Raw genomic sequence first — 27,995 nt, forward strand, 5'->3', positions numbered from 1 at the left:
ATCTCTTTCTTTCTGTCTCGGTTTAACCCACCCAATCTATAAAAATCTGTTATCACAGCCTGAAATCACTAAGATGCCGTTCTAAAGCAGTTTAATTCTCACAATGAAAGAAGCAAGGAAACTGAGGCACAAGTAACATAATTTACACATGCAAAGTCAAAGGGCTGTTAGGTACCAGAGCCAAGATTCAGAGAACATGCACAGTTTTAAAGCAAGGTAAGTGTTGGGAAGGAGCACTAACAGGGACTCCAGGGTGGATGTCCCAGGCACTGAGACGGAGCTGTGCATGCAGGAGCTTTATGGAGAATGCTCTTGGAACAACAGGCTTCCCTGGTGGCTCAGTGGTAAAGAATCTTTCTGCCAATGCAGGAGACACAGGTTTGATCCCTGGGTCAGGAAGATCCCTTGGAGAAGAAAATGGAACCCAATCCAGTGTTCTTGCCTGGGAAATCTCACGGACAGAGAAGCATGGGTCACAAAAATCCATGGGTCATATACAGCTTAGTAACTACACAACAAATTTGGAATAACAGGTGTAACTGAGTGTGAGAAGCAGAAGTAGGAAGAGGGAGAGACTGAACAGGACAGTCCCGTCAGGGGTCCCAGCCTATGTGATGAGCAGCCCTGGCTCTAGGAAGATCTTCTGAAGATGGCCCAAACTGAGGGAAGGTAGCCAGGATGACAGCCTCCTGCCCTCTGCTGACCTCTCACTGGATGTAGGCTGTCTCCAGTAATGGGGTATACTCTCTGGAGTGGGGCAGTGTCTTTTAGGTGTGGGCAGAGCTTGGAGGGGAACACAGCTGGGAGCCATCAGCTGCCAAAAATCCCCGAGTGTAGAAAGAAAGAGCCTCTGTTAGTGAAGGAGTAACCCTGCTGGAACAGAACAGCGTCACCTGCAAGTGGGGCCATAAAATGGGGAATTTTACCAAATCGAAAGAGATGAAGGGTAAGTGTTCCTTGAGAAATACTGAAAGGTCTTATATCTAAAGGAAGAGATGGGTTTAGAAAGGCAAGAAGAGTGATGAGGCTTACAAGCAGAGGAACATCTTGTGCAAATACCCTGTGAAGTGGTAAGGAGAACTGGAACTGAGGAACTGAAAGAGCCAGTGCGATTTCAGTAAAAAGCAGAGTGGGTACCTGGTGTGGAAGGGAACCAGACAATGCAGAGCTTTCAGGCTCAACAGGAAAGAAAGAGGATAGAAGCATAAACTAAAGTAAATTTGAGCATTGTGTGTATGAGCGCCCACCTGATTTACTTTGAAAAGGGAAGCGGAGGTAAGGTGGATACCATGAATGCTTATTTAATGTGACTGGATTAGACTGCACTGGGAAACCGACCCAAATAAAATAAAAAGAATAAATGAGAACACTAAAAACATGGAGAAGCACCAGAAAAGAACTGAAAAGAACTGAACCTGTAAAGATTGAAGAAATGAATGATCAACTGTGAACTGTTTTTCCTATTCGTGTTCAGAGCTTCTTGGCATCACATTTAACAAGCCAGAGGCCCGGAATCTAAGCTCACACCAATAGAGAGACAAAAATCTTAGATCATCTTCTCTAACCGTTGCCAACTCCTACTATAAAACGCTAAATCAGCATTTCTTAGAGTAGCTAGTTTTGAAAGACATAGGATGAATTGTTCTCTAGGGCCTGTTTAAGAATTTGGAAGAAAACATGAGGCAATTTAAAAAGCAATAAGCTATTTTACTCAGCAGTCTGGCCGCCTAAACACGCACCCAGCTCCAGCTCCCAATCCTGTCTCCTGCATCTTCGATCTCCGTCTCTAGGAAATAACACTGTGGCGCTTCTCTCCAAATGAGCATGTTACTGGAAGTGTCCATAGTGGGAAAGAACGAATTGGAAAATGCATATGAGCTTCTTTGTAGACTTCCTGGTGGCTGGTTAGTTTAACTTGCACACTTAAAAAACCATTTACCTGTATCCAAGACCTTAGTGCAAGAAAATATGCAGTAAGTTTCTGCTCTTAGTAAGATGTAAAATTACAAAATGTACTAATACTTGTAATCCAAGTGTAACTGTTAGCATTAAAATTTTAATTTGATATTTAATTTGGTATTAATTTCATTTTATGACTACACACAGTTTCTCAGTTATAATACTCTCCATTTCCAATTAAACATTGATTCATAATTTTTAATTGTTTGCTATACAGTTGTAAATTCTTCAAACTTAAAAATAATATTTTCAGATTTCTATAGATATATTGAAAAATTTTAAAGATGCTTGGACATAATTTTTTCATCTAGAGTAAGCCTAAATAAAATATTTAAGATGCATACATTAAATATCATGCTGTAAATATTCTGGTTCACAGAAAAAATTACAGATTATAATGTTAAAGACAAGCAGGATAATTTTAATAAACTGAATACAGAGAAAGATTTGAATCCTCTCCCAAATTCTATTAAAATGAGAGCAAAGATACTGTTAGACATTGAAACATAAGAACAAAGGGAAAAGGACAATCATGTTTGGAAGCTGAGAAACAGAAGAACAAGTGTTTGTTAACTTGGCTCAGTCGAGAGAGCTTAATCTTAGTCATCATTAGGGAAAATGGAGACATAGGATTTACCTCCAGAATCCTCAAATTACCAGGACACAGCATGAAAGGATGAGGTTGAAAGCAGGCAAACAGTCTAAAATGCTGTTGAAGAAAAAAGATGGGTGCCAGATCTGTACCACACATTCACAGTAAGACCCACACTTCATGTTCTCTAAGAAGGAAAGACTACATACTGGAAGAGTAAATCTTAAATTCAAAACTATCATCCTCCTGTGACAGTCAAAAGGAAACAATATAGCCAGGAAACAAGGATAGTGTGTAAAAGAAAACATTCGCATAGGGAAGCCATCCCAAAGAACACTGGAGCAAATTAAAAACATGACAGTAGAACCATAAGATACAGCAATCCCACTCCTAGGCATATATCTGGAGAAAACCGTAATTTGAAAAGACACATGCACCCCAATGTTCACTGCAGCAGTATTCACAATAGCCAAGACATGGAAGCAACCTAAGTGTCCACGGACAGAGGAATGGATAAAGACGATGTGTACATAGATACAATAGACCATTACTCAGCCATAAAAGAACGAAACAATGCCATTTGCAGCAACATGGATGTATCATAGTAAGTGAAGCGATTCAGACAGAGAAAGAAAATATCATATCACTTACACATGGAATCTCATTTTTAAAACAACACAAATGAACTTATTTACAAAACAGAAACAGACTCACAGATCTTAAAACCAAATTTATAGTTACCAAAGGGGAAAGGTGGTAGGGAGTGATAAACCAGGAGCTTGGTATAAACACACACACACACACTACTGTATAGCTATATAAGATAGATAACCATCAAGGACCTACTGTTTGGCATAGGGAACTCTACTCAGTATTCTGTGATAACCTATACGGGGAAAGAATTTTAAAAAGAATGACTATATGTACATGTATAATTGAATCACTGTCTATACACCTGAAATGAACACAATATTGTAAATCAATTATACTCCAATAAAATGAATTTTAAAATATATGATACAGACTTTCCTGGTTGTCCAGCAGTGAAGACCTCACTTTTTAAAGCACAATTGGAATCCTTGTTGGGAACCTAAGATCCCACATGATTCATGGCCAAAAAACCAAAACATAAAACAGAAGTGGTATTTAGCAAATTCAATAAAGACTTTAAAAAATGGTCCACATTAAAAATATATTTTTTAAAAAAGAAAAAATATGTAATAGTAGAAATGAAAAACTCATTTGGAAATGATAAAATTTGGAAATTTGGTTGAGGCAACCTTTCAGCAATTAAAACTACTCAGTAGGGAAATAACAGAAGAGTAATTAGAAAGAGAAGGTGTTCAGGAGGTCTAACATGCACAGGAGTGCCAGAAAGAGGAAAAAATTGAAAGAAACACCAGAGGTAAACTACTTGTTTACATGCAAAAAACAAGAACACTTTCTACATCTGGAGGACAGGTGTTGCCAGATTAAAAGTGTATAATCCAAGAGTAGAGACTCAGGTCAAGGCATATTACTGCAAACCTTTGCAACACTGAGGGGAGAAAAATGGAAGAATCAACAGGTTTCCAGAAAGGAAAAGCAAACAAAACCAAAGATGCACTGCCAACAAAGAAAAATCACTGGTTGGTCATATACAAAGTTTTAAGAATTTAAATATGATTCTAACTTTTCAATGACAAGATTGGAGATTAAAAGCAATAAAACAATGTCTTCAAAATTATCAAGGAAAATAAATTCCAGCATATTTTTATGCCCAGCTTATGATCAATCAGTTAACTTTAAAAGTAGAATAAAGATAATTTTAGTCTACATGATCTCAAGAATTTTCCTTTCCACACACCTCTTTTGGAAATCTGTTAAGCTACTCTAGAATCCAAGGATAATCAACTTGCCCTGGTTTGCCCACTATTTTCCTGGTTTTTCCACTGAAAGTCCTGCATCTCTGAAAACCCATCAGTCCCAGGCAAATCAGGACAGTTGGTCAACCTACTCTAAATTCACAATGAAAGACATTAAAAGCAGTTCTCAAAAAGATCAGACTTATCCTTTAGTAACCTAACTGCCCAACCTCCAAAGTCCAGTTTTTAAAAGAAAAAAAAAAGGCAATAAAATGTAAAATCTCACAATGTCCTCTGATAGCCAATGAGAAATACTAGACATAAAAATGCCAGGAAAATCTAATCCATACTGGGTGGAAGGTGAAGAGGGGGAATGAGTCAACAGAAAAAGATCAGAAATGACCAAAATGACAGAATTACTTGAAGACGACATTAGAACACCCTTTATAAGTACATTCAATAGGACTGAGAATTTAAAGAAAAAGAAACAAAAAATCATGAAAAGAGAAATGCAAGATACAAGTAAGAACCAAGCAGGAATTTCAGAGATGAAAAATATAAGATTTGAAATGACTATTTCACTCAGTGGACTTTACAGCAGATTAGATACTTCAGAAAGAAAAGATCAATGAACTAGTCACAGCAACAGAAGCTACTCAGACCCTTAACTCTTGCAACTTCCTCTGGTGCTTTTGGTAAACCCAAGCCATCATATATGGGGCTTCCCAGGTGGTGCTAGCAGTAAAGAACCCACCTGCCAATGCAGAAGACATAAGAGATGTAGGTTCCATCACTGGGTGGGGAAATGGCAACCCACTCCAGTACTCTTGCCTGGAGAATCCCATGGACAGAGAAGCCTGGTGGGTTATGGTCCATGGGGTCACAGAGTCAGATACAACTAAGCAACTGAGCATGCATGCAAGCCATCATATAAAAAGTCAAGATGTTCTGCTGGAGAGATAATATGGAAAACCCATGCAGAGATGCTACAGAGAGGAAGGGCAGACAAACCATATAGAGTCTGTCAACAGGCCTTGTTGTCCTAGGATATCGATCAGTGCTCTCGAGAAATCCAGCCTCAGCTACCATGTGCACACAACTGCATGGGAAATCCAAGCCAGAACTACCGAACAACTGTCCAGCTGAATCCAATTAAGCCACACAAGTGTAGAAGATAGTAGAATCCTTACTTTTTAAAATCATTTAGAAATATAGAAAAGATGTGTAAATCTGGAGGAGTTTTCCAACTATTTGGAGGCATCTGGATGGTAAACCATGGCAGCCACAGCTTTTATCTGTCATTGAAACGTGATCATGACATGCAGCTTTATTTTTCAGCTCACCCTCAACGCAAACAGTTGTCTTACTATTGAAGCTAAGCCCATCTTCTCAACTCCAACCTTCCCTCTGAATTACATTTTCCAGCTCTTTTCTAACCCACAGAACCTCTTTCACTGTTTCCACTGGCACCACTTTAAACCACTACCTCCAGAAACAGAGCATGTGTTTGACAGGTTGGGGCTGGGGAAGGGAGGGATTCCATTCATATTACTCAGATATTGGAAAAGGAGAGGAGAAGGAAGACACCCTCTTGTGGTCTAAGAAGAAAACAATATACTATTTCAGGGTTGTGAAGTCAAAAAGAGAAGTTGCCAAGGCTGGTACATAATGGAGCAGAGATATCACCTAGCAAATAAGACTGCAGCCAGGTGACTTGGAGTGTGGAATGCTAAGTCCTCGTTTATAGAATGGAAATCTGCAATAACATCTCTATATTTCAGTTCTGAGTTAAATTGACTTCTGGAGGCCCAGCCACCATTTTTAGAATCTGTTTCCATAGGAAAATGTGTTTCTCATGAAAGCAATGTATTAATGATCCAGTGCTTTGAAAACTCACATTTGTAATATCACAAAGTCCAGTCATTCATCACCCAAATTGCAAAAACTCCCTCCTACAGATAAGCAGTATTTCATAAATCAGGGTTAAATCGGACCGGTGGAGACGGCTCATGACTCTTCAGCATCTCTCCCCCTTCCTAGTGCCTTCAAGCCGCCACTGTTCTGATGTGTTCCGCTGCTTTTCTTGCTCATGGCTCATCTCACTGTATAGGTCATAAGCACAGTGATGGCCAAGGACTATCGCTCACACTCCTCCCAGCACTTATAAGCCAAATCTGGCACCTCACAAGCTATCCCTGCACTACCAGTTTAATTTCTTAAGAGTTTGGATTCAGTTCACCCGTTCATTTTACTGGCTGGTACAAAACCAGAGTTCCTTGTGGTTTTCCCTCTAAGTATTCAGGCACATATACCCCATGCCTAAGACAGCTCACCTCTGAGTGGGACAACATGCACTGCAGTCTGAGAAAGATAAAGAAACTTGGGCTGCCCCAAATGCCAGGATTTGACCCTGCCAAAATGCAGGACGCCTGGGCTCACACTGTAACCACATTGCACAGACTAGCTCAGAGCCTCTTCATGACCCAGAAAAAAACAGTAAAGCCAAGTGTACCATAGCAGACAGTAATAGTAACTTCAAAGACTCTGGCAGTTAGCTGGTGCAATCTAGGAGATGTCTGAAGAGATAGGCAGAGGAGAATTACTACCATCTTCATTTTTAAAATATCTTTTCATTTATTTTACGTTAGTTAGTGATAGTCACTCAGTTGGGTCCAACTCTCTGTGACCCTATGGACTGCAGCCTGCAGGCTCCTCTGTCCATGGGATTCTCCAGGCAAGAATAATGGAGTGGATTGCCATTTCCTTCTCCAGGGGATCATCCTGACCCAGGTATTGAACCCAGGTCTCTTGCTTGGCAGGCAGATTCTTTACCAGCTGAGTCACCAGGGAATTTTTTTTTCCAATTTTTATTTTCACTTTATTTTGCTTTACAATACTGTATTGGTTTTGCCATACATTGAAATGAATCAGCCACAGGTGTACATGAGTTCCCAATCCTGAACCCCCCTCCCACCTCCCACCCCATATCATCTCTCTGGATCATCCCCGTACACCAGCCCCAAGCCTCCTGTATCCTGTATCAAACATAGACAGGCAATTCGTTTCTTACATGATAGTATACATGTTTCAATGCCATTCTCCCAAATCATCCCACCCTCGCCCTCTCCCACAGAGTCCAAAAGACTGTTCTACACATCTGTGTCTCTTTTGCTGTCTTGCATACAGGGTTATCATTACCATCTTTCTAAATTCCATATATATGTGTTAGTATACTGTATTGGTGGTTTTCTTTCTGGCTTACTTCATCTGTATAATAGGCTCCAGTTTCATCCACCTCATTAGAACTGATTCATATGTATTCTTTTTAATGGCTGAATAATACTCCATTGTGTATATGTACCACAGCTTGCTTATCCATTCATCTGCTGATGGACATTTAGGTTGCTTCCAGTCCTGGCTATTATAAACAGTGCTGCGATGAACATTGGGGTACATGTGTCTCTTTCAATTCTGGTTTCCTTGGTGTGTATCACCAGCAGCGGGATTGCTGGGTCATAAGGCAGTTCTATTTCAAGTTTTTTAAGGAATCTCCACACTGGTTTCCATAGTGGCTGTACTAGTTTGCATTCCCACCAACAGTGTAAGAGGGTTCCCTTTTCTCCACACCCTCTCCAGCATTTATTGCTTGTAGACTTTTGGATGGTAGTCATTCTGACTGGTGTGAAGTGGTACCTCATTGTAGTTTTGATTTGCATTTGTCTGATAATGAGCATCTTTTCATGTGTTTGTTAGCCATCCGTATGTCTTCTTTGGAGAAATGTCCATTTAGCTCTTTGGCCCAATTTTGATGGGGTCATTTATTTTTCTGGAATTGAGCTGCATAAGTTGCTTGTATATTTTTGAGATTAGTTGTTTGTCAGTTGCTTCATTTGCTATCATTTTCTCCCATTCCGAAGGCTGTCTTTTCACCTTGCTTATAGTTTCCTTTGTTGTGCAGAAGCTTTTAATTTTAATTAGGTCCCATTTGTTTATTTTTGCTTTTATTTCCAGTATTCTGGGAGGTGGATCATAGAGGATCCTGCTGTGATGTATGTCGGAGAGTGCTTTGCCTATGTTCTCCTCTACGAGTTTTATAGTTTCTGGTGTTATATTTAGATCTTTAATCCATTTTGAGTTTATTTTTGTGTATGTTATTAGAAAGTGATCTAGCTTCATTCTTTTACAAGTGGTTGACCAGTTTTCTCAGCACCACTTGTTAAAGAGATTGTCCTTACTCCATTGTATATTCTTGCCTCCTTTGTCAAAGATAAGGTGTCCATAGGTGTGTGGATTTATCTCTGGGCTTTCTATTTTGTTCCATTGATCTATATTTCTGTCTTTGTGCCAGTACCATACTGTCTTGATGACTGTGGCTTTGTAGTAGAGCCTGAAGTCAGGCAGGTTGATTCCTCCAGTTCCATTCTTCTTTCTCAAGATTGCTTTGGCTATTTGAGGTTTTTTGTATTTCCATACAAATTGTGAAATTATTCGTTCTAGCTCTGTGAAAAATACCGCTGGTAGCTTGATAAGGATTGCATTGAATCTGTAGATTGCTTTGGGTAGTATACTCATTTTTACTATATTGATTCTTCCGATCCATGAGCATGGTATATTTCTCCACCTATTAGTGTCCTCTTTGATTTCTTTCATCAGTGTTTTATAGTTTTCTATATATAGATCTTTAGTTTCTTTAGGTAGATATATTCCTAAATATTTTATTCTTTTCGTTGCAATGGTGAATGGAATTCTTTCTTTAATTTCTTTTTCTACTTTCTCATTATTAGTGTATAGGAATGCAAGGGATTTCTGTGTGTTGATTTTAAATCCTGCAACTTTACTATATTCATTGATTAGCTCTAGTAATTTTCTGGTGGAGTCTTTAGGGTTTTCTATGTAGAGGATCATGTCATCTGCAAACAGTGAGAGTTTTACTTCTTCTTTTCCAATTTGGATTCATTTCTTTTTCTGCTCTGATTGCTGCGGTCACAACTTCCAGAACTATGTTGAATAGTAGCAGTGAAAGTGGGCACCCTTCTCTTGTTCCTGACTTTAGGGGAAATGCTTTCAATTTTTCACCATTGAGGATAATGTTTGTCATATATAGCTTTTATTATGTTGACGTACGTTCCTTCTATTTCTGCTTTCTGGAGAGTTTTTATCATAAACGGATGCTGAATTTTGTCAAGGCCTTCTCTGCATCTATTGAGATAATCATATGGCTTTTAATTTTCAATTCGTTAATGTGGTAAATTACATTGATTGATTTGCAGATAGTGAAGAATCCTTGCATCCCTGGGATAAAGCCCACTTGGTCATGGTGTATGATGTTTTAAATGTGTTGTTGGATTCTGATTGCTAGAATTTTGTTAAGGATTTTTGCATCTATGTTCATCAGTGATATTGGCCTGTAGTTTTCTTTTTGTGTGGCATCTTTGTCAGGTTTTGGTATTAGGGTGATGGTGGCCTCATAGAATGAGTTTGGAACTTTACCTTCCTCTGCAATTTTCTGGAAGAGTTTCAGTAGGATAGGTGTTAGCTCTTCTCGAAATTTTTGGGAGAATTCAGCTGTGAAGCCGTCTGGACCTGGGCTTTTCTTTGCTGGAAGATTTCTGATTACAGCTTCAATTTCCGTGCTTGTGATGGGTCTGTTAAGATTTTCTATTTCTTCCTGGGTCAGTTTTGGAAAGTTGTGCTTTTCTAAGAATTTGTCCATTTCTTCCACGTTGTCCATTTTATTGGCATATAATTGCTGATAGTAGTCTCTTATGATCCTTTGTATTTCTGTGTTGTCTGTTGTGATCTCTCCATTTTCATTTCTAATTTTATTGATTTGATTTTTCTTTCTTTGTTTCTTGATGAGTCTGGCTAATGGTTTGTCAATTTTATTTATCCTTTCAAAGAACCAGCTTTTGGCTTTGTTGATTTTTGTGATGGTCTCTTTTGTTTCTTTTGCATTTATTTCTGCCCTAATTTTTAAGATTTCTTTCCTTCTACTAACCCTGGGGTTCTCCATGTCTTCCTTTTCTAGTTGCTTCAGGTGTAGAGTTAGGTTATTTATTTGACTTTTTTCCTGTTTCTTGAGGTATGCCTGTATTGCTATGAACTTTCCTCTTAGCACTGCTTTTATAGTGTCCCACAGGTTTGGGGTTGTTGTGTTTTCATTTTCATTCGTTTCTATGCATATTTTGATTTCTTTTTTGATTTCTTCTGTGATTTGTTGGTTATTCAGAAGTGTGTTGTTCAGCCTCCATATGCTGGAATTCTTAATAGTTTTTCTCCTGTAATTGAGATCTAATCTTCATGCATTATGGTCAGAAAAGATGCTTGGAATGATTTCAATTTTTTTGAATTTATCAAGGTTAAATTTATGGCCCAGGATGTGATCTATCCTGGAGAAGTTTCCGTGAGCACTGGAGAAAAAGGTGAAATTCATTGTTTTGGGGTGAAATGTACTATAGATATCAATTAGGTCTAACTGGTCTATTTTATCATTTAAATTTGCATTTGTTAATTTTCTGTGTAGTTGATCTGTCCATAGGTGTGAGTGGGGTATTAAAGTCTCCCACTATTATTGTGTTATTGTTAATTTCCCCTTTCATACTTGTTAGCATCTGTCTTACATATTGTGGTGCTCCTATGTTGGGTGCATATATATTTATAATTGTTATATCTTCTTCTTGGATTGATCCTTTGATCATTGTGTAGTGTCCTTCTTTGTCTCTTTTCACAGCCTGTGTTTTAAAGTCTATTTTATCTGATATGAGTATTGCTACTCCTGCTTTCTTTTGGTCTCTATTTGCATGGAATATCTTTTTCCAGCCCTTCACTATCAGTCTGTATGTGTCCCTTGTTTTGAGGTGGGTCTCTTGTAGGCAGCATATATAGTGGTCTTGTTTTTGCATCCATTCAGCCAGTTTTGTCTTTTGGTTGGGGCATTCAACCCATTTACGTTTAAAGTAATTATTAATAAGTATGATCCCGTTGCCATTTACTTTATTGTTTTGGGTTCGGGTTTATACACCCTTTTTGTGTTTCCTGTCTCGAGAATATCCTTTAGCATTTGTTGGAGAGCTGGTTTGGTGGTGCTGAATTCTCTCAGCTTTTGCTTGTCTGTAAAGCTTTTGATTTCTCCTTCGTATTTGAATGAGATCCTTGCTGGGTACAGTAATCTGGGCTGTAGGTTATTTTCTTTCATCACTTTAAGTATGTCTTGCCATTCCCTCCTGGCCTGAAGAGTTTCTATTGAAAGATCAGCTGTTATCCTTATGGGAATCCCCTTGTGTGTTATTTGTTTTTCCTCTGCTGCTTTTAATATTTGTTCTTTGTGTTTGATCTTTGTTAATTTGATTAATATGTGTCTTGGGGTGTTTTGTCTTGGGTTTATCCTGTTTGGGATTCTCTGGGTTTCTTGGACTTGGGTGATTATTTCCTTTCCCATTTTAGGGAAATTTTCAACTATTATCTCCTCAAGTATTTTCTCATGGTCTGTCTTTTTGTCTTCTTCTTCTGAGACTTCTATAATTCGAATGTTGGAGCATTTCATGTTGTCCTGGAGGTCTCTGAGATTGTCCTCATTTCTTTTAATTAGTTTTTCTTTTTTCCTCTCTGATTCCATTTATTTCTACCATTCTATCTTCTATTTCACTAATCCTATCTTCTGCCTCCGTTATTCTACTCTTTGTTGCCTCCAGAGTGTTTCTGATCTCATTTATTGTATTATTCATTATATACTGACTCTTTTTTATTTCTTCTAGGTCCTTGTTAAACTTTTCTTACATCTTCTCAATCCTTGTCTCCAGGCTATTTATCTGTGATTCCATTTTGATTTCAAGATTTTGGATCATTTTCACTATCATTATTTGGAATTCTTTCTCACGTAGATTCCCCTCTCTTCCTCTTTTGTTTGGTTTGGTGGGCATTTCTCCTGTTCCTTTACCTGCTGGATATTCCTCTGTCTCTTCATTTTGGTTATATTGCTTCATTTGGGGTCGCCTTTCTGTATTCTGGGAATTTGTGGAGTTCTCTTTATTATGGAGTTTCCCCACTGTGGGTGGGGTTATATCAGTGGCTTGTCAAGGTTTCTTGGTTAGGGAAGCTTGTGTCGGAGTTCTGGTGGGTGGAGCTTGATTTCTTCTCTCTGGAGTGCAATAATGTGTCCAGTAATGAGTTATGAGATGTCACTGGTTTTGGAGTAACTTTGAGCTGCCTGTATATTGAAGCTCAGGGCTGTGTTCCTATGTTGCTGGAGAATTTGCATGGTATGTCTTGCTCTGGAGCTTGTTGGCCCTTGAGTGGTACTTGGTTTCAGTGTAGGTATGGAGGCGTTTGATGAGCTCCTATTGATTAATGTTCCCTGGAGTCAGGAGTTCTCTGATGTTCTCAGGATTTGGACTTAAGCCTCCTGCTTCTGGTTTTCAGTTTTATTCTTATGGTAGCCTCAAGACTTCTCCATCTATACAGCACCGATGATAAAACATCTAGGTTAGAGATGAAAAGTTTCTCCACATTGAGGGACACCCAGAGAGGTTCACAGAGTTACATGGAGAAGAGAAGAGGGAGGGGGTAGTTAGAGGTGACTGGAATGAGATGAGATGGGATCAAAAGAGGAGAGAGCCAGCTAGCCAGTAATCACTTCCTTATGTGTGCTCCACAGTCTGGACCGCTCAGAGATGTTCATGGATTTATACAGGGAAGAGGAGAGGGAAGAAGTAGACAGAGATGGCCAGGAGGATAAAAGAGAGAAATGAAAAGGACAGAGACAGATCCAGCCAGTAACCAGTTCCCTAAGTGTTCTCCATTGTCTGGAACACACAGAGATTCAGAGTTGGGTAGAGAAGAGAAGGGGGAGGGAGGAGACAGAGACAACCTGGTGGATAAAAAGGAGAGTCCAAAGGAGGAGAGAGTGGTCAAGCTAGTAATCTCGCTCTCAGGTAAAATTGGGTACTGAAGATTGGGTTTTTAAATGTACAAAATTGATAACAAATACGAAAAAGCTAAGATTAAAAATCTAGAGTAGATGTTGGATTTTCAAAAATACAATATTAAAGAAAAGAAGCAGGAAAAAAACAAAGTCACAAGAATTATTATAAAACAACAACAGCAACCACAAAATAATATATATACGGCGTTTGCTTTAAAAATAGTCTTTTTTTTGAAAAGTAATAGTAGGTTATAGAAATAAAAATTAAAGGAGAAATAGAGGACTTTATTTTTTAAAGTTAAACTTTAAAAAAAGAAAAAGAAAAGAAGAAAAAACAATCAAACAGCAACATCAACAAAAAAAAAGAGAGAGAGAATGATCGTAAAAATAGTAAAGATATATCTGGGACTTTCTCTGGTGTTGTGGGTAGTGTTGGGTCACTTCCAAGGCAGTTCCCTCTGTTTAGCTTCTGTTTGCTGGTCTCTTCAGTGTCTGATTTCCACCCTGACACAAGGGAAGCGGTGGTGGACACTTTTTTTTTTTTAGGCTCACTTATTCATTTGCACTGTGGGGAGGGAGGGATGCTGCAAACAAATAACACTGGCGTGTGCTCACAGTGTCTCAGCCACGCACGCTCATGGTGCACACCGCTCAGGCTCTACATTGCTCCACCAGGAACCGTCTGAGGCCAGCTCTAGGCTGCATGCACCTCCCTGGTCTAACCCGCTCAGGCTCGGCTCTCAGGCAGTCCTCAGAGGTGCAGACTCAGTTGGGCCTGCGTTTCGTGCCCTCCCCAGGACCGAGCAGCTCGGGTGTTTGGCGAGCGCGGTCGCTGCGACTTGTCGCCTTTCCCGTCCCTGCTGCTCAGTCTTCTGGGTGTGCCGCTGGCGCCCCTTCTGAGGCGGATGGTGACTGTCCAGGACCCCAAGAAGTCTCAGCAAAGAAGCCTGCTTGCAGTTTGGTAGGAAATGTCTCTCCAGGGCTGCGATTACCCCCTTGCAGCCCTTACGGCTCTGGCTGCCTGTCACCGGAGGGGGATGGTCTGCAGCTGGCTATTTCTGTTCCGTCCTTTGTTCTGTGCATGGTCCTGGCGGTGTCTCATGTTAGACTTTTCACGTGGTAGCTATCTCACCATCTGGTATGCTAGCCCAAGTTAGTTCGCTCTGGTTACACTCGCAGCATTCCAGCCCGATTCTTAACAAGCACTGCAGCCCGCGCCTCCCTGCCCAGCCCCACTTGCTAGTGGCAGATGCAGGCGTCTGTGCTGCTTCTCCGCTGGGGGAGTTACCGTTGGGCTCGTAATCTGTTGGTTTTAATTATTTATTTTTCTTCCCTGTTATGTTGCCCTCTGTGCTTCCAAGGCTCGCCATAGACTCGACAGAGACAGTGTTTCCTGGTGTTTGGAAATTTCTCTCTTTTTAAGACTCCCTTCCCAGGACGGGACTCCGTTCCTGGGACAGAGCTGCCTCCCTACCTCCATTGTCTCTTTTTTCGTCTTTTATATTTTTTCCTACCTGTTTTTGAAGACAATGATCTGCTTTTCTGGATGCCTGATGTCCTCTGCCAGCATTCAGAAGTTGTTTTGTGGAATTTACTCAGCGTTGAAATGTTCTTTTGATGAATTTGTGAGAAAAGTGGTCTCTCTGTCCTATTCCTCCGCCATCTTTATCACAGCCTCTGTTGTTTTTATTTGGCCTTTCTGGGTCCTTTTGACACAGGCTTTTTCAGTTGTAGCATTTGGGACCTAGTTCCCTGACCAGGGATGGATCCCAGGTCCCCCGCATTGAAAGCACTAAGTCTTAACCACTGGACCATAAAGGAAGTCCCACTACCAGCTTCTAGGGCAGACTATGGGGTATCTTGGGTTTCAACCTGGACAGGTTTCAGGGAGAGTACCAACTATGCAAAGAGGGTCTGAGAAGTCAGTTGCTGTAAGTGCAGCAGGAAGAGTCTTAGAGAATGTGGACCTGTGGGGAAGCCCACTGGAGACTTCAGGCATCATCAGAGAGGCTTGCTCAGGGCAGAACTCCCTGTTGCAGAAGTTCTGCAGGGACTCTGAGGGAACAGGCAGCTCTGTAAATTCTTACTTCATCAGTCCTCATATCTTTGTCAGGGCTCAGCAAGTGGCTCTCATCTGTATTTGCTCATTGCTTCACCTTCTTCTCAACCCCGTTTATGCTTTATTTTACCCACTAAAGATTCAGCGTGGAGAAGGCAATGGCAACCCACTCCAGTACTCTTGCCTGGAAAATCCCATGGACGGAGGAGCCTGGTAGGCTGCAGTCCCTGGGGTCGCCAAGAGTCAGACATGACTGAGCGACTTCATTTCTACTTTTCACTTTCCTCTTTCATGCATCAGAGAAGGAAATGGCAACCCACTCCAGTGTTCTTGCCTGGAGAATCCCAGGGACGGGGGAGCCTGGTGGGCTGCCGTCTATGGGGTTGCATAGAGTTAGATACAACTGAAGTGACTTAGCAGCAGCAAATATTCAGCACTAGTTTTTACTTCACACTGATCACAGTCACCAGCTATAACTGAAGATAATGTTGCAGATGAAGGAAAGGAGAATGATCCAGCAGGACGTTATAGGGTGAAGATGTCAAGAACAGCACAAGACAGGGAGCCTGGCAATCACACTTTTTGAGAAATTCATCAGATGGCAACTGCAGGGATCCATATATTTACAGCCTCCTGGTTATTTTAAAAGAACATGGCACATATTTAAATGTCAAAATTCATGCTGTATAGCACAAATCTTTCACCACATCAAAAGTTAAATGCACGACTAGGATAGAGTTACATGTGAATAATAGCAAGAGGAGCAAAATCTTTGTAAGTGGTCCTCTGGACTCAGAGTGGCAGTGGAATGATCCCGTGGGGCAAAGGCAGGTTATAGCACAAGGTGCTCTATGAATTGAGTTTATAAAATTCATAGAGATATATTATGTAGTTATGATTATGAAGAATCAACACGATTATTTATGTCTGCACTGGGAGCATCTGTAGGGATTTAGGGACATCCCATGCACATCTGGAAGAGTTGCTAAGAATATAACTTAAAGCCCAGTCTTAAGTATTGAGAAAAAAAATATTATTTGAACTGTGATAAGATGCTATCATGTTTATAGTATGTAGTTTTTTCTCTCAGAGACAACTTTGTATGAGGGAAGCTGACTCCAGGTAGCACTGCAAAAAATGATGATGGTCCTTCCCCAAAGTTTTTTCATTAACTACTCTTCGCTCTTCCTTCACCACATCCCTTGTTCCCTCGTCCTGTCCATGTATGAATTTCCTGAGCTAGGGAGGTCCAATTGATTAGAAATGTCTCCAGGTCACTGGGCAACAAAGGGCTCGGAGCACTGCTGGAAGGGGAGCTAAGATAATTACAAATCACATGATCAATACTACCATTGAGGTACCTAATTTCACTGGAACACAGAAAGGGAGTGATAAACTCCTGCTGATGGAGTAGGGAGGGTTCCAGGCACTTCTTCTGAACCATGAATGTTCGGGGCTTCCCTGGTGGCTCAGTGGTAAAGAATCTGCTTGCCAATGCAGAAGACACAGGTTTGATCCCTTATCCAGGAAGATCTCACATGCCAAGGAGCAGGCAAGCCCATGCCCCACAACTACTAAGCCTGTGCTCCAGAGCCCGGGAGCTGCCACTACTGAAGTCCAGGCACCAAGAGCTCATGCCCCCCAACGAGAAGCCTGCACGCTGCCACTAGAGAGCACCCCTCACTCGCCACAACTAGAGAAAAGCATGCACAGCAACGAAGACCCAGCATGGCCAAAAGTAAACAAATAAATAAATTTTAAAATTAAATAAAAAGGAATCTCCCAAACATGTCTTTTAAAAACAGAGGAAAGAATGGTTGAAGGAAACACAGACTATCTATCACAGTAAGAGAAAACCAGAGGAAAATATTAAAATTAACTTCAGTATCTGAAGGCCTGCCTAGCTAAGAAGGATAAATGCTTGTTTTGGGGTCCTCCGGAGAGAAAACCCAGGATGTACCAAGGGAAGAATGCAGGAAGGCAAACCTGAGCTCCACAAATCAATTCATTTCTACCAATTTAGGACTGAAGACAATTTTGTAAAAGAAGACTATCTTTTCCTTCAAAAGTCTACATGGAATGAAGAGACCAATAGCAAATCATATTCTCCACATAAATAAGTCACCTCACCTAGACAATTCCTGGAAAACAGAAAGTGTTAAACACATTTTTGCAAACATGTTAATTACAAATGTCAAAAGACAAATATTCCATTAAAACACAGAAGCTCATTCCATGGTGTTTGTTTTCTCAGTAGGTAATGAACTCTTGCAGATAAGAAAACCAAGCATAAGTTATTTGGATAAGCACTGATCAATTATGAAATCCCACAACAGAATAGCCAGAAGAAAACCAAATTCAGATGAATTAACAAATGCCGTCAACCACTTTGATGACAAATTCAGTATAAATACTGAAAGAGCCTTAGGAGAGAATCTGACACTTTTCAACGTCCCCACTGGCACACACATTCTTCAGAACTCCAGGAAGACCTATTTCTCCATAACCAGGTTAAGTATCATCAACAGGTGTTATTTCATAAGTATGGGACTGAGATTTACAAAAAGCACAGTGGATCTTATTCCTTCTGTCACAGTGGAGCTGTGATATATTCCAAGGGCAGACACTCACTCTAATCATTTGAAACAAAGGGACAGACTCATTCATCCAACTAATCAATATGAATTCCCTGATCCAGAAAGGAAGTATAAATCAGTGGCTGTTTCATGGTCAGTTTTCTCACCCACCTGTCCTCCTGGCCCAGGGAAGGGAGAACGAGGAACATGTGTCAGTGGCAAAATGACTTGGGCTTTTATATCGACAGACACAGCCACTGGGCTGCAAATCCTCCGTGGCAGCTGGGATTGGATCAATGTTGCTGAAGGTGAAGAAGCGGAGGTTTGTGGGGTCTGGGCGTGTATTACTTTTCAACTAATCATGGTTTGCATATTGCAAAAGATGCTATTGTTTGCTAGAGAACAACAAAAGAAAATCCTGCCAAGTGTGCCCCTGCCCATTGAGCAAGAAGTTGGATCACTTAAAGGGAGCATCTGGCTTGTATCCTGTTCTATTTAAAGTTGCCCAATCACTGTATTTTTAAAAATATTTATTTATTTGGTTGTGTGAGGTATTCATTGCAGCACTTGGGCTCTCCAGTTGTCGCTCATGGGCTCAATAGTTGCCCTGCAGCATGTGGGATCTTAGTTCCTCCACCAGGGATCAAACCCACATCCCCTGCCCTGGAAGGGTGACTGTTAACCTCTGGGGAACACAGGAGAAGTCCCTCAATCACTCCATTTTTGATGAGCCCCAAACAGGTATCAGAAAGCACTAAGTGTCTGTTCTCTGTGCCGTTACAACCGCTCCCCAGCCCTCATCAGCAGCTGACTTCTGGCCTTGTAGGGGTGTCATGCCTGCCGAGGAGCATGCGCGGCTGGACACAGCCTCCCCTGATTCCTGCCTGTGTGCGTGCTCACACATCACACTCCCTTATCAGTCCACCTCCTCCAAGGTCAGAGCACTGACCCGTGGAGGATATCTGAAGGTATAAAAATTTGCACTCTGGCTACCCAGGCACAGATTTCTTTCCCTTTTGCTGGATCCAGAAATACGCTGCCTAGATCCCTGCAAGGGAGGGTTTGCTGCCCCAGGCAGAGTGCCATCGATTTTAGCGACTGACCAGTGGCAGAGCTGACATATCCAAGGTCATGCTCCTTCCTGGGGTGGCCTATATCCAACGGCTCACAGAGGCAGAAATGTAAAGGCCTGGCCCTCTATGCACAACTCCAGACCATTCTGAAGTTGACCATTCTGGCCACTCTAGCCCTAAAGCTCCCGGAGGTTCGGTATTGCTGGGTCTGGAGGGCTGCTCAAATTCTCTACCTCCTTATTTTTCCCCTCCCTTCAATAAGTATTGGTCCCAAGGTCACTCCTTATTAAGCACCCTGTTTAATAAACTCAGTGTGCTTCCTAAAGAGTCCAACCTAAGTCAATCCCTCATTTTCTCCTTCCTTACCTGCCACTGGATATATTTTTCTTAAAGGAAAAATCTTTATGGAAATATGTAATGGGAAAGTGACAGAACATAGACTTGTCTAGGGACTAACGCCACACAGCACTTTTTCAGTACAGACTGGAACACTTGGACAAGGGATCAGTTCACTGGGGAAGAATTAAACGATCCTTACCCTTAAATGTATTCTCTAGGGTCTCATGGGAGAGACAGTATTATTACATGTGGAGGCAGCTCTAATTACAAGAAATAACTGCAGGTGAATACAAGGTAGCTCCTCCACCTCAGAGGATGAATTTTACAGAGACAAAGCCACCCTGTGCAAAACACCAATGTTTTAATCTCCACAATGTTGCAAGGAAGAGCCAAGTCCAAGAAAGTCAACCCAAGGAAAAGCACAGTTGACAAAGACCTGCTAATAGGAGCTAGCTATTCAATTTGCAGTGGAGTTTTAATCATTAAAACAGTAAACATACTGTAGATTTAAAACCAACAGATACACCTATCTGCTAAGAGTCAGCAAAGGTCTCTAAGGTCAGAATGAATGAACTGTAGTGGCAGAGCACAGGGAAAGCATCTTTCCTAACCCTACATACCTTGGGGGCAGGTTTCAGGTCTGAGCCTTACTGGTAAAGTGCACCTTCTAGAGCTCCTTGTGGCTGATGGGCACTCACTGTCAGCAACTTCTAATTCCACTAGAGCCGCCTGTACAGCTTTAAAAATACTGACGCCAAGTTCCACTATCAAAGGTTGACTTAATTGGTCTGGGTAGCAGCCGAGGAATCAGAGTTTTTTAATATTTATTTTTATTTATTTATTTGGCTGCACTGGGCTCTTAGTTGCAACACTTGGGGTCTTGTTCCCTGAGAAGGATCAAACCTGCTCCCTGCATTGGGAGCATGACATCTTGACCCCTGAACCACCAGGGAAGTCCCAGAATCAGGATTTTTAAAAGCAGGGTCTAAGTCATTTTAATGTAGAATCAAGGTTTGAGGATCATCATTCATGGGCACTTAAGATGTAGCTGCTCCTCTTTTCCCTTAAATCTCACCAGCCCAGTTAACCTGTGCTGATACAGCTCTTCCTCTAAGTCACTCCCTTCCAAGTATTTCCACAAGGCTACAAGGGGTGCCTCCCAGCTGCTGCAAAGCAGGCGCTGCCATTTTGCCCTCTGTGACTCGGCAATGTTGCCCTTGAGCCAGTGTTCTACACTCGCAGGGAGGGCTCCTGCTGTGAGTCCTCCTTCCCAGGAAAGTCACACTCTGCCAGTTGCCACTGTCCTCAGGACCCCCATCACCGTGCAAAACCTCCTGTGAACTGTCAGCATCATCTCCAGGCCCTGGCATACCATATCCCACAGAGAATTTGCTTCTGAAAGCAGCCTTTGTGCCCATGAAACAAGCTGCTATGCAAATATTCAGGACAAATCCTATGCCATTCCCAAATCCCCCTTCATTAGTCTCCAAACCTAGTTTAAATCACAGCCTATATTTCACTGTAAATTTCCTATTTTGATTAATCCCCAGTTAATTCTTGTCTTCTCAATTTCTCATTGCTCTTCATTCTTCCCATCTATTTTATGGGCACATATACCCCTTATCTTGCACTCTCAAGAACAATTCTGCTTCTATGAGTTTATCCCATAAAAATGCATATAGGATTTTTTGCATAATGTTGTATATTCAAGGATACTCACATGCAATGTTATTAGCACTAGCAAATAATTAGCAAACACTAATGCCAAAGAATGTTCAGACTACCACACAACTGCACTCATTTCACATGCTAGCAAAGTAATACTCAAAACTCTCCAAGCCAGGCTTCAACAGTACATGAACCAAGAACTACCAGATGTTCAAGCTGAATTTAGAAAAGGCAGAGGAATCAGAGATCAAATGGTCAACATCCACTGGATCACAGAAAAAGCAAAAGAATTCCAGAAAAACATCTACTTCTGCTTTATTGACTATGCTTAACAAAGCCTTTAACTGTGTGGATCACAACAAACTGCAGAAAATTCTTAAAGAGATAGGGAATACCAGACCTGCCTCCTGAGAAACCTGTATGCACGTCAAGAAGAAATAGTAAGAACTGGACATGCACAACAGACTGGTTCCAAATGGGGAAAGGAGTACGTCAAGGCTATATATTGTCACACTGCTTATTTAACTTATATGCAGAGTTCATCATGGGAAATGCCAGGTTGGATGAAACACAGGCTGGAATCAAGATTGCCAAGAGAAATATCAATAACCAAAGATATGCAGATAATACCATTCTTACACCAGAAAAGGAAGAAGAATTAAACAGCCTCTTGATGAACATGAAAGAGAGTGAAAAAAACTGGCTTAAAACTCAACATTCAAAAAATGAAGATCATCGCATCCCATCCCATCACTTCATGGCAAATAGATGAGGAAACAACTAAAACAGTGACAGACTTTATTTTCTCGGGCTCCAAAATCACTGCAGATGGTGATTGCAGCCATGAAATTAAAACACACTTGTTTCTTGGAAGAAAAGCTATGACAAACCTAGACCACATATTAAAACGCAGAGACATTACTTTGCCAACAAACCACCTAGTCAAAGCTATGGCTTTTCTAGTACTCATGTAAGGATGTGAGAGTTGGTCCATAAAGAAGGTTGGATGCTGAAGAATTGATGCTTCCGAACTGTGGTGTTGGAGAAGACTCTTGTGAGTCCCTTGGACTGCAAGAGATCAAACCAGTCAATCCTAAAGGAAATCAATCCTGAATATTCATTAGAAGGACTGATGCTGAAACTCCAATACTTTGGCCACCAGATGAGAAGAGCTGACTCGTTAGAAAAGACCCTGATGCTGGGAAAGATTGAAGGCGGGAGGAAGAGGGGATGACAGAGGATGAGACGGTTGGATGGCATCACCGACTCAATGGACATGAATTCGAGCAAGCTCCAGTAGACGATGATAGACAAGGAAGCCTGGCGTGCTATAGTCCATGGTGTCAGGAAGAGTCACACATGACTGAGCGACTGAACAACAACAACAAAGTGCCTCTCCGTAAGGCAATGGTTAATAAATCTATGGTATCCTCATCCTCAGTTCAGCTCAGTTCAGTTGCTCAGTCATGTCTGACTCTTTGCAACCCCATGGACTGCAGCATGCCTGCCTCCCTGTCCATCACCAACTTCTGGAACCTGCTCAAACTCATCCACTGAGTCAGTGATGCCTTCCAATCATCTCATCCTCTGTCATCCCCTTCTCCTCCTGCCTTCAGTCTTTCCCAGGATCAAGGTCCTAGAAGTATGTAATAATACTTCTATTATTATTATTCTAGCATCCCCATCCTAGAAGTAACTAATAACACTAGAAATATGGAGGTGTATCTATTTGTGCCTACATGGAAAATTTCTGATTTTTTAAAAAAAGAAAGCAAATATTTTGAAGAGATAAATCACTAGAAGTAAAATAGAATTTGTAATAATAAAAAAAACCTCCTAGAAACAAAAGTCCAGGACCAGATGGATCACAAGCGAATTCTATCAAATGTACCGAATGGGGCTTCCCAGTTGGAACGATGATGAAGAATCTGCCTGCCAATGCAGGGGATGCAGGAGATGTGGGTTCAGTTCCTGGGCTGGAAAGATCACTTGGAGGAGGAAATGGAAACCCACTCCAGTATCTTGCCTGGGAAATCAAACGGGGAAAGGGGCCTGAAAGGCTACATACAGTCAGTAGGGTCACAAAAAGTGACTGAGCACGCATGCACACACCAAATGTACATGGAAGAACTCATAACGATCCTTCTGATCCTTCTCAAACTCTTCCAAAAGACTGAACAGGAAGGAGGGAATATTCCCAAAAAACATTCTATGAAGTCACCATTATCCTGATACTGAAACCAGACAAAGATATCACCAAAAAAGAGAAAATTACAGGTTAATATCTATGATGACTACAGCTGCAAATATTCTCAAGATATTATCAAGCTACAGACTGGGAGAAAATAGCTGCAAATGATGCAAACAGCTCATGCAACAACAAAAAATAAACCCAATCAAAAAATAGGCACAAGACCTAAAGAGGCATTTCTCCAAAGAAGACATACAGATGTCCAACAAACACATGAAACAATGCTTAGCATCACTGAATACCAGAGAAGCAAATCAAAACTACAGTGAAGTGGGACTTCCCTGGTGGTCCAGTGGTTGACTTCACCTTCCAACACAGGGGGTGCAGGTCTGACCCCTGGTTGAGGACTAAGATCCCATAAGCCTCCTGGCCAAAAGACCAAAACATGAAAGAGAAGCATTACTGTAACAAAGTCAATACTTAGAAAAAAAAAAAAAAAAAGAATCTCAAGCATATAAAGTTCACAGTGGTGGAGAACATCAGGAATATAGGTAAAAGAGTGAAGCGGGCAAAAATGATCCAGGACAGTTTTGTCTAGTGTGCCCTCCCAGGCTATCAGGGGTGAAAATAACCCACACATACAGGTTGTATTAGAAATCTTTTCCAAGTTTAGCAGCTGGGATATTTCAAGATGCCACAAGCCAATCTCCCCTCTATAAAGATCACTCACTGTACAAAAACCTGTCATAGGTTTTAACTGCTCTAGAATTTAGTCCTGATTTCCAAAGCTTGACACTCTTACCTTTCATAATTTGGTCCTGTGCCAAATTTCACGTCTCCTATCTAACCCTAAGTTATCCCCACCCCACCCACATCCATCTACACAAGGGACTGTCCAGACAAAATGCCTTTCCATATCCCACTGACTTCCAGAATATGTGCCCTTTCCATCAGTAAAAACCATACTTACTACAAGACTCAAATACTGGCATCTAAGTTAAGCACAGCACATCCCACCTCATTGGAATTCACTGCTTCCTATTCAGCCTCTCAAGGCCTTTTGCACAGGATTCTATTATTACACATAACATAACACACAGCACAGTCAGGGCTGGAGTTGTAATTGTACCCATGTGGACTTTATGGCACCCAGGTGTATCTTATTGATCACTGCTCTGTGTGTATGGAGCAAGTGATCAATAAATCTTCGTAGACTGGAATTAGGCTGGATAATTGCAAAATTATGTCACTGAAAGTCAGTCTTGTTAGAAAGCCTATGATATGCCAAATGTGGCCTTTACTAAAGGTTGTATAAGAGAAATACTAAGCAACTACTGTACCCTAGTGTTAGAAGCTATTTCTTTGGGGGAAAAAAAAGTTAAAACCATGACCATCATACAAATGTAAAATGAGCACTTGCAAAAGAATTTCTTTAATTTATTAATTAATGAAGGAACCAGTAAAAAGTTAAAATTAGTTAGAACAGTTATGTTCCCAGGTGGCACAGTGGTAAAGAATCCGCCTGCCAATGCAGTAGCCATAGGAGACGCAGGTTCAATCCCTAGGTCAGGAAGATCCCCTGGAGAAGGAAATAGCAACTCACTCCAGTATTCTTGCCTGGGAAATCCCATGGCAGAGGAGCCTAGAGGGCTGCAGTCCCTGGGCTCACAAAGTGTTGAACATGACTGAGTATGCATGCATGCATATAGAGGCAGTCAGGAATACTCAAATGAGTTTAAAATAGTTACAAAACTAGTGAAGAGCCCCAAGACAAATAAGGCACCAGAAAAAAATTATTTATATTTTATGGACAATAATCACTTGCATTACTATCAGTTTTCCACAATTTAGAGAGCTGTAAATTAGCTCAAAGCCAATGAAAGAAACATAACTTGGGAAAGTATACTAGAAAGGACACCCATTTATCACTTTTGCTCATTTCAAAGTCCTTCACACTTCCTAACAGCTTCCCTCCCATGATTATAATAATTTCAGAGATTATTCTTGATCACAAAAAAGGCAGATCTTGCTAGGACTGACCTAACAATTCACATTTTAATTTGCTCTCTACTTGTCCATCACCTCCATTAAAATGGCAATGTCCTGAGGGAAAAAACCCAAAGCTGTCTTTGTTTTCAGTATTATTGTTTTAATAAATTAATATTTTCTTTGGTTTTCTGGTAAGATTTGATCTCAAGTAAAGCCATCATAATATGTTTGTTCCCTTGAACAGAATATTTGTGAGCTGCAGAAGCCAATGAAATTTCTTTTCCAAATACGCCTTTATCAAAGAAAAGGAGCTCGCAGGCATTAGGGAGCCATGGCCTAGTTTGCTGTACTGTAAATACCAATGTGCTCAAGCACGAAAGCGCACAGAACAGCTCCGATATGCTCGTTTCAAGTTAGAAACATTATACTTAAAACTAAATCCAGCTTTACCATCTGATCAAAAAGCATTTCAGCCACATTACTACCACTGTTTGTGGAATCTATTAGTTTCATACATCTGTTTATAAAGAAGATAATATAAAGACAGTTAAGAGAAGCACACTGTGCTTCTATAAAAGGTTCAACATAGACGGACTCTACACTTGAACAAAACTATTGTTACATGAAATTATGATAGAAAACACTGGAAAACTTTTAAACACCCAACCAGAAGATATAATTTTGGAAAAGGCAATTGATTAATAACATGTATTATAGTGCAGTTATTTTAAAATGATCATATCGAAAACTGTGCTTCCAAAAGGAAAAATATATGATCCATTAAAATGAAATATAACATAAAAGATTTATACCTACTTAAAAATATACCTACTGAAAAATATACAATCACTGGAACAAGGCTTGAATGGTAATAATGCATATTGAGAAGAACTGTAAGACACATTTTCTATTTTTGACATTTCCTTTGTATTGTTACATCAATGTGTTAGTCGCTTTTTTAAAAAGAAAGGAAGGGAAAAAAATGGTTATTCTGTACAGTCGCTTCGGTAGCCTGTGATTTGGGTTCTTGTAAAAGCGTAAAGGAAAGGGTTTCATTACGCTTTGTTTTGCTAACAGACATCTGCTGTCCTTCTCCTGGTGTGATTTTCATTAGAGCTATTTTCAAAGTGCTTGAATCAGGATTAGTACTGAGTAGGAGGCTTCTTGTTCTTTTAGTCACTAACTGACACAATTTGGCTTGAAATGCAGGATTCATCACTTTGTTGGGTCCTTTAAGGGCTGGGCCACCCTGACCTTGAAAATTCCCAAAGAGGAAGACTTGGACTTTTAATGATACCATCATTCAAACAAGGGGTCTTAGATTTAACATCCACCCTCTGGTGGCTCAGACGGTAAAGTGTCTGTCTACAATGCGGGAGACCTGGGTTCAATCCCTGGGTTGGGAAGATCCCCTGGAGAAGGAAATAGCAATCCACTCCAGTACTATTGCCTGGAAAATCCCATGGACAGAGGAGCTACATGGACTGGTAAGCTACAGTCCATGGGGTCACAAAGAGTCAGACACGACTGAGCGACTTCACTTTCACTCCAACCCTACACCTTCCACAGAGCACAGGACCTGAATAGACTGATGTGACCCACCTATGCATGTTTCAGGGGAGTGACCTTATTAGACTGAAGCCTTGCCCACTTGAGTCATTCATGGAAATCAGCAGAGTCAGGAAACAAGCTCTGGGGCAGTGCTGTGTTCTCACCAAACATAGCTCCATGGAAGATATTCCACTGGTCATATGACATTTTGTGGTAAAAAGAATAACCTCAAACACATTTATCAGATGCAAAAGTAACTGCAGTTTTTGCATTGTTGAAATTTGTTGTTTGATGTTGGAATACATTCTTAAATGTGGTTATGTTATACATAATTTTAATGCACATTTCTCACTTTATATTTTTTTCTAATGACTTATTACCTGCTGTTTATTTTATATGCATTTTAGAATATAGAAATGTTAGAAAAAAGCAAATTCAAGCGATCTTCTTATTTGAGTTCAAAATGGGCCATAAAGCAGCAGAGACAACTCACAATATCAACAACACATTTGGCCCTGGAACTGCTAACGGACATCCAGCGCAGTGGTGGTTCAAGAAATTTTGCAAAGGAGACGAGAGCCTTGAAGATGAGGAGCCCAGTGGCCGGTCATTGGAAGCTGGCAACGATCAACTGAGAGCACCATCAAAGCTGATCCTCTTACAACTACACAATAAGTTGCCAAAAAACTCAGCATCAACCATTTTATGGTCATTCGGAATTTGAAGCAAATTGGAAGGGCAAAAAAGTTCAATACGTGGGTGCCTCAGGAACTGACTGAAAATCAAAAACATCATCATCTTGAAGGGTCGCCTTCTATTACTCTATGCAGCAGCAACGAACCATTTCTTGATCGGATCATGATGTGTGATGGAAAGTGGATTTTATACAACAACCAGCAACGACCAGCTTAGTGGCTGGCACCGAAAACTGCAACGCCTGTAGCTGGCATTAGTCAACATAAAGGGCTCAGTTCTTCTCCATGACAACACCTGACCACATGTAACATAACAACGCTTCAAAAGTTGAACAAACTGGGCTACGAAGTTTTGCTCCATCCGCCACATTCACCTGACTGAGTGAGTGAGTGAGTGAAAGTCATTCAGTTGTGTCCAACTCTTTACAACTCTTGGAATCCTCCAGGCCAGAATACTGCCTATCCCTTCTGCAGAGGATCTTCCCAACCCAGGGATCAAATCCAGGTCTCCCACATTGCAGGTGGATTTTTTACCAGCT

This window comes from Capra hircus, chromosome 18 (assembly GCF_001704415.2).
Source record: "Capra hircus breed San Clemente chromosome 18, ASM170441v1, whole genome shotgun sequence".
NCBI classification, from domain to species: domain Eukaryota; kingdom Metazoa; phylum Chordata; class Mammalia; order Artiodactyla; family Bovidae; genus Capra; species Capra hircus.